This window comes from Spermophilus citellus, assembly GCF_964194105.1.
Source record: "Spermophilus citellus genome assembly, chromosome: 4".
Taxonomy (NCBI): domain Eukaryota; kingdom Metazoa; phylum Chordata; class Mammalia; order Rodentia; family Sciuridae; genus Spermophilus; species Spermophilus citellus.
In genome coordinates, this window is record NC_138185.1 from 26,040,348 (window position 1) to 26,053,431 (window position 13,084).

At 39.2% G+C, this 13,084-nt stretch overlaps 1 protein-coding gene across 6 annotated transcripts in view; it reads right to left on the reverse strand.

The window, feature by feature from the left end:
• Positions 1–12,435, reverse strand: part of TPX2 (TPX2 microtubule nucleation factor) — a 51,026-nt gene extending 38,591 nt beyond the window's left edge. For 4 of the 6 annotated variants that reach the window (XM_081288955.1, XM_081288957.1, XM_081288956.1 and 1 more), the window contains exons 1-2: positions 12,308–12,435; positions 8,891–8,999 (exon numbers count right to left, since the gene is read on the reverse strand). The gene's annotated coding sequence lies outside the window, so the exon portion shown is untranslated. Of the gene's footprint in view, positions 1–8,890; positions 9,000–11,817; positions 12,244–12,307 lie in introns of those variants that run through there. The other 2 variants (XM_081288954.1, XM_081288953.1) reach the window with 2 other exon arrangements.
• Between the last annotated feature and the right edge of the window lie 649 nt (positions 12,436–13,084).

The following is a 13,084-nucleotide window of genomic DNA, read 5'->3' on the forward strand; positions in this document are numbered from 1 at the left end:
TTGTTTATATTTCTGATATAATACACACCACTCAATTTTTTTTAACACATTTATTTCTTTAGCTACTGGGGATTGAACCCAAGGGTTCTTTACTACTGAGCTATATTTTCATCCCTTTTAAATTTTGAGACAAGGTCTTGCTAAATTGCTAAGGGTCTGGCTAAACTGCTGAGGCTGGCCTCAAACTTGTGGTCCTCCTGCCTCAGCCTCCTGAGTCACTGGGATTGCAGGTGTACACCACAATACCCTGCACATACCATTCAATTTTATATTAGTTAACCATGCAAATGTCTCTCCCAATAGACTGAAGTTCCTAAACACAGGAACAGATTTTATTTATTTATACCTCATCCATTTGTTAAGTAGCTTAACACAGTACTTTATACACAGTAAAAGCTAGATGCAGTTTCGCCAAATACAGGTTTTCTTTCCTTAAAAATACATTCAAAAAATGTTCAGACATTGTGGTGCACACCTATAATCCCAGCAACTTGGGAGGTTGAGGCAGAAGGATTGCAAGATCAAGGGTAGCATGGTCAACTTAGTGAGATCCTGTCTCAAAATAAAAAATAAAAAGGGCTGAGGGTGTAGTAGCTCAGCAGAAGAGTAACCCTAGATTCAACCTCCAGTAATGCCACCACACACACACACAAACTTTCAAAAACAAGTAGGCCTCTCTAGTATTTTCTATATTTACATGCCAGTCATTATCTCCCTGCCCACCTACTTCCCATAAATAAATGGGACGATATTTCAAATACTATGAAATATATTATCCTCAGATATTATCAGTGCCATCTGACATACTGATACCTTTCCTTTTCTTGAGCACTTTTTCTATTCAAAAGACCCTCAATGAAGAATTTCTCAGTGACTACAGTGGTTAAAACTGGCTTGCTACAAGAAGGACGTTTTCATGTTCTTGTACACACGCTGGAAGACATGGGAAAATCTTGGATTCCCATGATCTTAATGCCTAATTGAGGTCACTGGGAACACTTCCCAGGCAGGAATGTAATGAACACAACTAAAGCTGGGGGAGGGAAGAAACAGGAATGTAACAAGCAGCAATCCCACTTAGCCTTCTAAAATTCATGATTCCACCAAAGCATGCTGCTGAAAAACACCTGGAAAAATGTTCAAGTTTAACCCCTCACATCCTTTTATTCTCTCTTTTCTTTTAAAATTATGAAGCTATTCAGTTAGCTTCTTTAGAGGGCAGTTTCCATGTTTTTTCTTGATAGGTCTTGCCAAATACAGAAATTTATCTTATAAATACTTATGCATGTATAAGAAAGTTAATATAGCATTGTTCAAAAAGTTAAAAAAAACAAAATACCAAATCCCATCAATAGGAGATTGGTAGAATAAATTATGACACAACTATATTATGAAGTATTAAATAACTTTAATATTAAGTAACTGCAGATGTGGCAATATGTATAGAATAGTTCTAAGAACAATTAAGTGAGAAATACAAGTGAAAAAGAGTGTGTCCTGAGGGCAGGGGTTGTAGCTCAGCCTGCCTCATACATGTGAGGCACTGGGTTTGATCCTCAGCATCACATAAAAATATTGTATCCATCTACAACTAAAAAAATATTTAAAAAGAGTGCGTCCCCATTGTTTTAAAGAGGAAAAAGGCAATCTATAATCATATGTACATTTATATGTGGAAGAAGACAATGTTAATGGTAGTTGGGTCTGTGAAGGGAGCTGGGATTTATGAATTTGGGAAAAAAATTCACTATATGAAAAGTTTCTTTGAATATGTAGTCAAATACTCAATATGCTTATTCATGCTCTTTGAATATGTTTTGTTATCATATAAATGCATCATTTTTAAGGCTGGGGATACAGCACAGTTGGGAGAGTGCTTTCCTCCCATGCACAAGGCCCTGGGTTCAATCCCCAGCACCACAAAAAATAAATAAATAAATAAACGTATCATTTTCAGTTTAAAAAACTAGTTAAGTAGTATCTTCCATTTTGAACATTACCACAAAAGGTGAGGAAATTGAGACCCAGAGATTTACTACTTATTCAGTCACAGAACTAAGAAGTGGCAGAGCCAAGGTTTGAACCTCGATAGGCATTAAGGTTCTATTCTTATCCACTGCCTCTCAAATTTATTTAAAAATAAGATATTTAAGCTGGGTACAGTGCTGCACATCTGTAATCCCAGCAACATGGGAGGCTGATGCAAGAGGATTACAAATTCAAGGCCAGCCTCAGCAATTAGCAATGCCCTCAGCAATTTAATGACGCCTATCTCAAAAAAAAAAAAAAAAAAGGATACTGGGTTCAATCTCTAGTACCAAAAAAAAGATGAGATCTAAAAAATTCTAAAATCTGGAGTCTCTTTCATGCACAGAGTTTTCCTATAATCATCCCTTCAGAAGAAGATAGATAACCAAATCACACTAAACCATTAGAGAAAAACAAGGGCTAGAGATGTAGCTCAGTGGTAGAGCCCCTGCTTAGCATGCATAAGGCCCTGGGTTTGATATCTAGCGCTGAAAAAAACAACAACAAACAAGCTGGGCATGGTGATACACTGAGGCAAGATGATGGCAAAGTTCAGAGCCAGCCTCAGCAACATAGTGAAACCCTACCTCAAAATAAAAAGGTCTAGAAACATGGCTCAGTGGTTAAGCACCTCTGGGTTCAATCTCTGGTACCAAAAAAAACAAAAACAAAGGCAAATAAATTCTGCTACATAAAAAAACTACACATCCCCAACAAATTATTCATAAGGAAAACTTTGGTAAATTACAAATTCTTTTCTAAGTATACTAGGAAAGCTCTGAGCTGAAATCTTCCCACAGACAAAACATTATCCTTTAATTTCTCTTTATTCTAAGTGTGTACTTTTGCATATAGTTTTTGCTCAATATAAGATGTAAGTTAACTAGGCACAGTGGTGCCCACCTATAATTCCAGCTACTCAGGAGACTGAGGCAGGAGGATCAGATAGGCAACTTAGCAAGGTCCTAGCTCAAAATAAAAAGAGAAAAAGGTATAACTCAGAGGCATAAAGCTTGCTCTTGAGTTTGATCTCCAGTATGGCATAGAGGTGAGAACCTCTGAGTAGACATTGTAGAGTAAAAGGGACTATGGAGCTGGGCACAATGGCACACGCCTGTAATCCAGGTGGCTCAGGAGGCTAAGGCAGGAGGATCGCAAATTCGAAGCCAACCTCAGCAAAAGTGAGCCACTAAACAACTCAGTAAGACCCTGTCTCTATTTTTTTTTTAAATATTTATTTTTTAGTTTTCAGCAGACACATCTTTGTTCGTATGTGGTGCCTGAGGATCGAACCCGGGCCACACGCACGCCAGGCAGCGCGCTACCGCTTGAGCCACATCCCCAGCCCCAAGACCCTGTCTCTAAATAAAATACAAAACAGGGCTGGGGATGTGGTTCAGAGGTCGAGTGCCCCTGAGTTCAATCCCTGATACCAAAAAAGAGAGGGAAACCATTTTTTTTTTTAAGAGAGAGAGAATTTTAATATTTATTTTTTTTTAGTTTTCGGCAGACACAACATCTTTGTTTGTATGTGGTGCTGAGGATCGAACCCGGGCTGCTGCGTATGCCAGGCGAGCGCGCTACCCCTTGAGCCACATCCCCAGCCCCGAGAGGGAAACCATTTAAGCAGGTTTTTCAAGCATCACAAAGGTTCTCCTCTGAGGTCTAGGACTGCACTTTATTAGTGAGGGATAAAGGGTGAGAGATACAAACCCAAGTATACTTAATCTTTAGTTAGGTGAAATTTTAAAACCAAAATATTATTTTCTTAACATGACCTCTTCTTTAAAAAGCTGCTTTTAGGGGCTGGGGATGTGGCTCAAGCGGTAGCGCACTCGCCTGGCATGCGTGCGGCCCGGGTTCGATCCTCAGCACCACATACCAACAAAGATGTTGTGTCCGCCAAGAACTAAAAAATAAAATGTTAAAAATTATTAAAAAAAAAAAAAAAAAAAGCTGCTTTTAGGGCTGGAGTTGTGGCTCAGCAGTAGAGCGCTCACTAGCACGTGTGAGGCCCTGGGTTCCATCCTCAGCACCACATAAAAACAAATAAACAAAATAAAGGTATTGTGTACAACTAAAAAATAAATATTAAAAAAAAAAAAGCTGCTTTTAGCTGGGTGCAATGGCACACACTTGTAAGTGACCAGGAATACTGAGGAGGAAGATTGCAAGTTCAAGGCCAGCCTCAGCAACTCAGCAAGACCCTGCCTCAAAATAAAAAAATAAAAAAAATAAAAAATAAAAAGGATTGGGGATATAGCTAGGCAGTAAAGTGCCCCTGGCTTCAATCCCCAGTACCAAAAAAAAAAAAAAAAAACCACACACACACTTTGTTTAAACTATCTTTTGGTCTTGTGTAACCAATGCATAAGACAATCCCTACTCCCTGAAAAATAGGAATAAACAAACATGAATTAAGAACCCTGATTCTCTTCAATGACAACAAATAGCACAAATACATAAAGAAAACCAGTGGGAGGGGCTGGGGATGTGGCTCAAGCGGTAGCGTGCTTGCCTGGCATGCGTGCGGCCCGGGTTCGATCCTCAGCACCACATACCAACAAAGATGTTGTGTCCACCGAGAACTAAAAAATAAATATTAAAAATTCTCTCTCTCTCTCTCTCTCTCTTTTTAAAAAAAAAAATACTTGGGGTGGGGATGTGGCTCAAGCGGTAGCGCGCTCGCCTGGCATGCGTGCGGCCCGGGTTCGATCCTCAGCACCACATACCAACAAAGATGTTGTGTCCACCGAGAACTAAAAAATAAATATTAAAAATTCTCTCTCTCTCTCTCTCTCTCTCTCTCTCTCTCTCCTCTCTCTTTAAAAATAAATAAATAAATAAAGTTTAAAAAAAAAAAAAAAAAGAAAACCAATGGGAACTGCTGGGTCATGCCAGTTTCACCACACTACTTCTCCCATAAATAGTAAATATTAGAAGGTTAAAAACTTCAAATATTAAAGTCCTTAAGATCTAGCAGAAAATGGAACTAGCTGGAGCTAAAGACAACCATTTAAATGAGCCAAAAGCATGGTGGGAACTGGATGCCTTCCTGCACCCCTTAATCAAGATTGAATTTCTGTCAACAGGTCCCACTGAAAAAAAAAAAAAGAGACATGCGTCAACCACATTCCCCCAAACAAGCCAAGTTGCCAAGCAAGAGAAGAGAATTAGCTTCATATTTCAAAATTATCTGAATCTGCCACAGCTAAGACTCCTGCAAAACTAGAAATATTCTGAGTGGAGAAATAGTTATTAATGATGAATAATCCTGCAATTCACCTGAGGAAAAAAGCCCTATCCCACATGTTATGATCTAGTTAAGTTCTTTTAAAAACTGCCTACTAAATGCCAATCCATCATATCATACAGCTCACTTTTTCTTTCCAAAAAACAGACTTTAAGGAACTCACAGCCAAATGAGAAATAAAGACAAATAGGATACAGGATGATCCTTGTAATAACAGGGCATAAATAGAGCACACTCAGGAAGTACAGAGAACAAAGTGAAGGAGGGTCAGTGAAGGCTTCCTGATGGAAGTGATACCTAAAGGACAAAGAGACCTGCAGAGTTCTACAGATTAAAAAATGAATGTTGAGCCAAGCAAGGTAGTACACAGCTATAAACAAGGCTGAGGCAGGAGGATCTCAAGTTAATGGCCAAGGTAATCCCAGCTATAAAGGAGGCTAAGGCAAAAGGATCTCAAGTTCATGGCCAACTCATGCAACTTAACAAGACCCTGCCTCAAAATTTAAAAATTTTTAAAAAGGTGAGGAGGTTGAGGAGGCAGCTCAGTGAAACAATACTCCTGGATTCAATCCCCAGTGCTGTGAAAATAAATAAATGTTTGACTTTTTCTGGGAGAAGAAATAGAAAGGAAAAACAAATAGGGACAAATACACATGAGGAAGACTGCAGAAGAAGCAATTGTAACCTATTTCCATATTCATCTGAAATTAACCTCCCATTGCCTCCTGCCTCTCTTCACTCTCAAACCAAAAATAACTAGACTTGACAAGCTCTATAAATCAAAAGGTGCAGGACCAGAGGGGGTGGGGGAAAGCTGCAGAGGGTACATTCTAAGCAGGGCTGAAATAGTGGACTAGCAGCTCCTAGCAAAACAAAGACTTTTGGTATGACAGATGCTCCCATACTATCCAGTTTGTGAGATGTGTCTTGCCTATTTCTATTAGAGGGAAAAGCATGAGGTAAACAATTGGTAATGTAACAGAATAAACACAGTTAAGCCAAGACTTCGTTAGAAGTATAGTTAGTTAAGATAGTCCCATCCAGGCAGTGCCATTTCCCCAGGAACACCCTCCTACTTTCACAAGGGATAAGAGATCCTGTTACATTACTGCAAGCAAAAGAGAGCTGAGTTACATTCATTTAACAAGAGAAAACACCTACATTTTTTTTCCTTTACATAAAGAATTAACAGAGTCAGTAAATTATAAGATAATCCAGCGTGCAATTTTAACTGTTATTCAAAGTCACAAACTAAGTCTGAAGAAAGTTTAATGGACTCTGTGTTTCCACATTTATGTTTGCTAACTTCTATGTTGAAATCGGATCTGTTTACAGAAACAGATCTATGAAGCTTCCAAAATTGGGTCAATTTAAAATCCAATGACAATCCCTCACTGTGCAAACACTCAGAAGTCAGAACAGGACACATGGACACTTGTTCTAATTCATCACTGTCCAAAAACCTAAAGCAAATATATTTTTATATCATTTCTCTTTCAAACTTGTGAAATTCATATTATCCATTTTAAAGATTAGAAACTCAGGACTGCATTAATTTATGCATAGAACTCAATAAATCTCAAACCACTCCTGAGCTGTAGGACCTATACAAAAATCAATGATGCCGTTTCATTTAGGTCAAATAATGACACCGATCTTTGCAGATACCAAAGGAAATCTTTGTAGCATTCCAAAGTATTATAATAATTCAACAGTAAGAAGTTTCAAGAGTTTATAAGGGTTGACTGAGGGAGGCTGTAGGATGTTACAAGCATCAACAAATGTCAATATTATACTTAGCCTTGTAGAGATTTTTATACTTCAAAAGGTATCTGGTTTAGGAAATACCCACAAGCAAAAAAAAAAAAAAAAAAAAATCCAAGAATCTAACAAACATGTTTAACCTGGAGTAGCAGGGAGAAGTAAACTGATAGGACTAGATTTTTTTCCCCCTATTATAGTACTGGGGATTGAGCCCAGGGGTACTTTACCACTGAGATATACCCCTAGCCCTTGCATTTATTTTTTTGAGTTAGGATCTCACTCAATTGCTAAGGCTGACCTCAAACTTGCTATCCTCTTGCCTCAGCTTCCTGAGTAGCTGGGATTACAGGCCTGTGCTATCACATAAATATAATTTCAATGTTATTTTCAATTATATACGTATATATAATATAGTTTCAATTATAGTTTGCAATTATAATTTTTATATTGTTTTGCTTTTTGTGTCATGCAAATGTCTTACCTATTTTAAAAATATACATATGTATGCCTATATCAATATATACTGTTTTAGTAGATATGTAAATGAACATAATCTCATAAGGCAACTTGGTGTTATCATGAATATAACTTGATTATACATTTGGTATAGCAAAAGTCTTAAAAATAGCATTCTTAGTTGGGTGCTGTAGTACACACCTATAATCCCAGGGGCTCAGGAGGCTTAGGCAGAAGGATCACAAGTTCACCTCAATAAAAGCAAAGTGCTAAGCAACTCATGAGACCCTGTCTCTAAATAAAATTAAAAAATAGCATTCTTAGTGCTTGCCTAGCAATGGGCAAAGCTCTGGGCTCAATCCCTAGTATTGAAAATAAAACAAAACCCAGCATACTTATGTTGAATTTTGTTTTGGCATTTCTTTTTCTTTTTTTTTTTTTTTTTGGTACCAGGGATTAAACTCAGGGGCACGAACTGTTAGTCATTTCCCCAGTCCTATTTTGTATTTTATTTAGAGACAGGGTCTCACAGAGTTGCTTTGCAACTCACCATTGCTGAGGCTGGCTTTGAATTCGTGATCTTCCTGCCTTAGCCTCCTGAGTCACTGGGATCATAGGCATGTGCCACTGAGCCAGGCTTGTTTTGGCTTTTTTGTTTGTTTTTTTAGTTGTAGTTGGACACAATAGCTTTATTTTATTATTTTTCTGTGGTGCTGAGGATTGAACCCAGTGCCTCGCACTAGCTAGGCGAGTGCTCTACCGCTGAGCCCCAGCTCCAGCCACTTGTTTTGGCGTTTCTGAAAATTAAAAATAATTTTTTTTTTTAAAGAGAGAGTGAGAGAGGGGAGAGAGAGAGAATTTTTAACATTTATTTTTTAGTTCTCGGCGGACACAACATCTTTGTTGGTATGCGGTGCTGAGGATCAAACCCGGGCCGTACGCATGCCAGGCGAGCGCGCTACCGCTTGAGCCACATCTCCAGCCCCTTAAAAATAATTTGACCAGCAATTTCAATGGGTAAATTACTATAGCAGAATCATATAATGGAATACCATATAACCATTAAAATTAGATTACAGAAAAATTTAGCATAGGTAAATAAATGTTCATGACCTAATTACTATGTAAATAAAAAGCAACAAAGGTTTTTAGTTTTTTTATTATTTTCTAATTTTTAAAACAAAATATAGGCACAGAAAAAAAAATGAAATCTATCAAAATGATAGCTTTATTTTATCTAAGAGCTAGGAAAATGGGTGATTTTTCTTTGTTTTTACATATGACGTAAGTTTCCTTTCAAAATGTTACCTTGTAAAGGCACCTATTTAAACATTATATATTAATGTTTCCCTTCTTTTTTAATGTAACTCACTGTAAACACAACCTTACCTGTGGTTTAATGGGTCTGTCAATCCACTTGCCTATAGGCTTGACTCAAAAGTTGCAATATACTCTTTCCTGAAATCTTGAAGTCAGGAAGATATTTCTTGTTAAAAACCTGGAAATAGCAGAAAGGTGATGAAAAAGACTCAAATTCTTTGTAGTAAAAAAGGTTAATGAGGGCTGGGGATGTGGCTCAAGCGGTAGCGCGCTTGCCTGGCATGCGTGCGGCCCGGGTTCGATCCCCAGCACCACATACAAAACAAAGATGTTGTGTCCGCTGATAATAAAAAAAATATTAAAAAATTCTCTCTCTCTCTCCCTCTCTCACTCTCTCTTTTAAAAAAAAAAAAGGTTAATGAACAATAGTAGGGGTCCATAAATAAAAGAACATGAATCATAACGTAACCAAAGGATGAGCCAGGTGCAATAACTTAACACACAGTAATCCCAGTGATTCTGGAAGCTGAGACAAGGGGGATCACAAGTTCAAGGCCAGACTCAGCAAGTTAAAGAGGCTCTAAGCAACTGAATGAGACCCTGTCTCAAAAATAAAATAAATAAATGAAAAGGGCTAGGGAATGTAGCTCAATGTGAGTGCCCCTCAGTTAAATACCCTGTACCCTGCCCCCCCACCAGAAAAGGCTGCTTCTGATCATGGACCTCCTAACAGATTGTTGTTGCATCACTGTAAAAGTATCCTTAGACTTCTTAGTGTATATTTGCTGTCTTCTGGTGTCTTTGTATTCCATAGTCTCACATTAAAGCAATATTTCCAAAGCCTGCCATTTAGGAACACTAACACCTAAAGGTGGTAGTGTGTACTTCTATTCAAACATCAGGCTCACTTAAAATATAAACAAACTGTTACTATCTTTCCTATTTATAATTTTATACCTTTTTCATTAATCTTTTAATTTCTTTCTACTTTACCAAGTTTTCCTTGACAAACAATATCAGAATCCCTTCCCAGTTATCTATCCCTTTTTTCACAAAATATTTCAGGCTGCTCATCTGTATGTCTCTGTATTAAATACAGATTTCTCCACAGAATTCCTTGGGCTGTTCAATCGCCCTATGGTCAAGTCTGTTTCCTAACTTCAGCCATGGCAAAGAAAATGAAGTTTGTCAAAGGACATTTAAATTCCATTCCTTTCTTCTTTTCCAGGATGTCAAAAAAAGAGGGGGTGGGTAGGAAGGGAGATAGGGAGTAGAGAAGCCCAGAAAAAGTTGAAGGAAAAAATACATAGGCAACATAGAACTCTGAAACTCTTTCAGTATCTAAATGAAGAACTTTCCTGATAATACCTTCTCCTGGACAAGTTTAATTGCAACTGTAGGATAAATTACTTTTATGAAGGATAATCGTGATCAAAATAAACCCATTTTATGTGATTAATTTGAAGGTTTAAACAAACAAAACAACAACCCTATTTGAATACAATTCAGTTTTTCATATCTGTAATTTTGTAGTGATTTAGGCAGATCTCTCCTTTGTATTCAACAGATATTTAGTGGGTGATTCCTATGCACCAGTACTGCTCCAGTCCCTCAGTGCTGCTCTAGTCCCTGTCTAATCAAACTCCCTCTCAATGAGCCAATCTGCATCCCAGCTACTTCACAAGGCCACCTCTAAACTGCCAGAACACTCATAATAACAACAGTAGAGCACTCAGATGCTGTCTTGTTGTCACTTGACAATATGAATTAAATCTATTTGTCTCCGAGCATACCAAAAAGCTCTTGAATACACCAATCTAAGCACATAGTACACCCTCAATTAATTGGCTAAGTAGTAGCAGGGAGCCAAAAAAAATCTGAACAAAGAATGACAACTTAGGGATGGAGTTGCAGCTCAGTCATAGAGCTCTTGCCTTGTGTATGTGAGGCACTGGGTTCAATCCTCAACAACACATAAAAATAAATAGATAAAAGAAAGGTATTGTGTCCATCTACAAATGGAAAAAAAAAAAAAAAAAAAGAATGACAATACTGAGACACCCAAACCAACCAAAGGTACTCAAATTTAATTTGGGGGTGGCATGACATGTTGTGTAATACACTGAGGCCAATACACACAAGAATATTCTTATTGCAGCAGCAAATGTACCCCCCCCCAAAAAAAGCACTTCTATTTATTTTTAACATCTGATGAGTGAGAAAAATTCAATTCAAAGACCACGGGATGTCAAAACAAGCTAAGCCTGAACCAGGAAGTACACCAATAGATGAACTTAAAAATCCTCTTCTAAGCAGGAATGGTTTGGGAGTCTCTGCTACTAAACTACTTAGAAATTTTCACATCAGAAAAAGAAACCATATATCAAGAAACAGAGGTTAAGGTAGGAGGATCGCTAATTCAAGGCCAACCTCGGTAACACAAAGACCCTGCCTCAAAATAAAAAAAAATAAAAAAAAAATAAAAGGTTTGGGGGTGTAAGCTCGGAAATAAAGCGCCCCTGGGCTGAATCCCAGTACAAAGGAACGAGAGAGAAAGAAATAGAAAATAAAAGTTACGTCAATTCTTCAATATTATAACCTGGTTCCGGTTCCCTTTCCCCTCCTATACATCTATAAATGTTCTAAGAAAGGAAATTAGAAAGGCAAAACTAGTAACTCATACCAAGGAGGAGGGATAAGCAAATATGGATAACTTTAAGTTCCCAACAAGACGAATTCAAGTGACATTACACTCTCCCCCTCGATTATGTTTGCACACCCTTTTATCTTACACAATCTTTTTTTTTTTTTTTTTTAGTTGCAGTTGGACACAACACCTTTATTCATTTTTATGTGGTGCCGAGGATCGAACCCAGGTCCTCGAACGTCCTAGGCGAGCACTCAGCCGCAGAGCCAGAGCCTGAGTCTGAGCCCCAGCCCCAGCCCCAGCCCAATCCCCAGCCCAATCGTCCTGAAATGTAGTGGCGTGCGACCACCTTTGTTTTCCTTCACCAAACGCCTCATTTCTTGAGGGCGGAGCCGCTATTTCACCCGCTCCTCGAAACTTATACAGATCGTAGGCCTCGGTTTCCGTCTCTGTAAAGTGAAAAATAGCACCTAACTCACTGGTGCAAAAATCAAGTGAAAAATCGCACGCGGATGGCTCGGTCCGCAAAACGCTTCCCACCGGTTGGCGCCGCAAGAACAATAACAGTGGTCGTTAACGTTGTGGTTGGCCGACAGCCTCCCGCAAATTCTTCTCCACCCGGTTTCCCAGGCCGCCTTCACCGCAAAACCCTGTCACCAAAAGAAGGATGGCCCGAAGCCCCCGCCTAGGCGGCGCCCCAACCCCGCAACCGCCTCAGAGGCCCGGCCCAGAGACGCTCACAGGGCTAAGGGGGGGGGGCGACCTCTCAGACTTTCGAAAGTCGGGGAGAAGGGAAGCCCCGCGCCCCAGCCGCTCGCAGTTCCCTTCCCACCGCTCACCTCGCTTCGTCTAGCCACGGTTCTGACAATCAAGCGCCGCCAGCCCGCCGCGGGGATCATTCAGTACCGTTGAAAATTTGAACCCAGGCAGCCTGGTCGAATGCACCAATCAGAGCTCCAAGAACGAGCCATCCCAGTCTCTCGATTGGCCCTTGAGAACGCAGGACGCCGGAAGTCAGGAGGAGGGAAGAGCAAACAACCGGCCCGAGAGGCTTCTGGGAAATATAGTCTCCAGCGCCCTTGTGAGCCCATAGGAACAACTCCTCTACTACAAAACCCGGAATGCTCTGCTCTAGATACTTAGGAAAGGTGGTACCAACTAAGAAGTAGGGACTCTGCTGAACATCAAATCAATCTAATTAAGGTCGATGACAACAAGAAACTAGGAGAATGGGTAGGCCTCTGTAAAATTGACCGAGAGGGCAAGCCCCGTAAAGTGGTTGGTTGCAGTTGTGTAGTTGTTAAGGATTATGGCAAAGAATCTCAGGCCAAGGATGTCATCGAAGAGTACTTCAAATGCAAGAAATGAGCAAATAAATTTTTCGTTCACATTCCTCAAAAAAAAAAAAAAAAAAAAGATCACAGAAGGACACTCATTCTGGACTTCCCCAACGCATTCAAGAAGAAAATATTTTCCAATTTTATTTTTAAAAATTAGTCGCTGTATTTGTGCGTTGTTTTGAATATTTATGGGAATTCACTTCATTTCATTAGGCAGTTTCCTAAATGCAACATAAAATTTTCCCCAGTTTCCTTCCTCATCATGAAAGCATTTCT